The sequence below is a fragment of the Egretta garzetta genome, unplaced genomic scaffold, assembly GCF_000687185.1.
Source record: "Egretta garzetta isolate BGI_Z169 unplaced genomic scaffold, ASM68718v1 scaffold85, whole genome shotgun sequence".
In the NCBI taxonomy this organism is placed as follows: Eukaryota; Metazoa; Chordata; class Aves; order Pelecaniformes; family Ardeidae; genus Egretta; species Egretta garzetta.
In genome coordinates this window covers 1,019,599-1,022,116 of record NW_009259718.1, presented here as the reverse complement: position 1 = coordinate 1,022,116, position 2,518 = coordinate 1,019,599, and positions in this window count along the sequence as shown.

The window sequence follows — 2,518 nt, the reverse complement described above, 5'->3', positions numbered from 1 at the left end:
CCCCCCCCCCCCCCCCGCCAAAAGCAGAGGGGGAAAGGGGGTAAGCCGGGTAAGTGAACTAGAGCACCTAGAAGCATTTTGCATCTGTAGTCGGGCTCGACTGAAAGCCAGGGAATTCTTGCAGTGGTCTGAGCATCAACTCATTTTTAAGCAGTATCGCTGCCTTCTAGTTCTTGCAGATTTTGCTGGGTTCCTTAATGCTTCATATCCCAGTTCAACTTCCTTCAGGAAAATTGAGTTTAAGGGAAGACAATCTGGCTCACCAAGGAGCAGAAGTTAGCACATATTGAGCATGGACTGACAGAAGGATATTTGTTAGCAACCGTCACGTTTTCTTTCTGACTTCTTCTAAAAGGGACCAACATGGAAACCAGGCTTACCTTAATGTGGCTTTTCTTTCCCATTAGGCAGTTTGGCAGGTTTGGGCTGGTTTTACTTTCTGTTTTAACATTTCCTCCCTTTCTCTACGTGCAGAAATATATGCTCCTTTCTATGCTTTCGTTGATCATAAAAATACCACAGTTGCTCAATGTTTTTTCCTGTGTCTCTCCACTCCATGAGAGATACCATGGGAACTACATCACAAGGTGTTGGGCTGAATGGGAGAAAATCTGGACTCCAAACAAATTCAGGTTGCTTGTACAATGTGTTGAGTTCGGTGGGTTGCTAATGGAAGTATTAAAACATAGTTTTAAATTGTATGGATGGAAAAATGTTCTCTAGTCATCAGCTGTATGAAGCTGACACCTGATGGCGTTGTCCGGTTACCTGACTCTTGAATCTTCCTGAATAAACAGAGGAAGTTCTGAATTTCTCACAGGGTGGGGAAGAAAGAAATCCTCTGCCCTATGCTTAAAATCTCTTGATAAATTTGTGCCTCCAGAGCTGTGTCTGTTATATTAAACAAAAAGAAACAAATAGTTTTTTGCCATTGATACTTAACGCTATGGAATGAACATAGAGTGGAAAATGTCACCGAGAGTTTCTTGGCTTAATGTGATTAATGGTCTTAGCGCTTAGAAAGCCAGGATCATCTCTGGATTACATGCACAGACTCCTTTGATCTTGAGAGTTGACAGTGTGGTTAAAGGTGTTTGGAAAAAAAAAAACAAAACCAAAACAAACAAAAAAAACCCCAAATCCATATACATGATCAGGTCTTTTTTTTTTTTTTAATGGTCCTCCTGTGAGTTTACAGTCTCATGAGACCATATTGGCCATGTTCGGCATGGCATGGCTGTAGGCTATCTGGGTGGTACAGGGTTTGGAAGAGACCCAGGATGTAGTTTGGAGTGCATTTAAGCTGGTGCTGCCACAGGAAAATAACTGTTCCTCCCAACGTCGTCCATTTGTGCTGTGCTTTACAAACAGAACTGCAAAGGTGATCTGGCTGAAAATGAACTTGGCTAAAGGAGAAAAGTTATTGAGACAGATTTTCTTAGTCCTATTGATCATATAGCTACATAAAGACTGTGCTAGTACAGTATAGAAGTGCTATCTGGGTGTTTGGAGTACACAGCCAGAGGATTTGAACTGCTTTTTTTCTGGCAGTTCGGGGTAGGCTTAAATGCGAGTCAGCTCTGTCCCTAAGCAAAGCCCAGAGATTGAAAATAATCAGTATCCTACAGGACACAGTATAGCTCACCATTGCCAAAATGGGGGAATTTCCAGTTCTCCCCCCTCCCTCCCTTGCCTCACGCTGCCACGTGTTGGCCTGGGTGTTCACTGGATTTAGCTCATTGCATTAATGGCAGTGGAATTTGTCAAAAAAACCCTATGAAGTTAATGAATGTTGTGGGCTCAGTCCAGGGAGCAGGGCCCTGAGACTGCAAACAGGAGGGCAAAAGCAGGTGGAGGGGAGGGAGAGTGGGATGGCTGCACACACCTACCCCCCATGAGAGGACTCAGGTGTTTGCTTAATTGCCCTGAGCTAACCAGTTGGGCAGGGGGCACAAGATTTCTAGAACAGGAGTTCTCACATTGCAGCCTGCTCCTATGTGTGACCCGAAGAAGGGCTTCGATGGTTACGTTCTTGACAGGAGAACTAGCTGAATCTAGGTTGCCTCAAAGTACAGGCAGTAACAGCCTACTGTATAAACCCTTCTGAAGCTGGAGTTAAGTGATTAGGTTATTCTGAGTTTGTGTATGCAGAGCATGTCATGCTGTAACTACGGAACATACAAGTATGATTTTATGTACTCTCTTCCCTCCATTGCCCCATATAGTGCCTCTCACGGCAAAAGGATATTTGGAAACTGTGGTCCTGCAAGAGTTACCTCCTCCTCTATATGCTCAATTCCCTTGAGTACTGCTCTGTTAGTGGACTTTGATGTCTGCAGAGTAGGTGAAGTTGCCCTGCTCTAGAACAGCACGTAAGAAAGACGCTCGTAAGGCAGGGATCAGTCTTTCTTTGCCTCCTAGAGAAGGTCTTGCTCCTCCATAGTCTTTAAAGTAAGATGGGTTAAATCAATGATCAGAATAACTGTGACTGACTAATTATTGATAAAGTCATAATGCT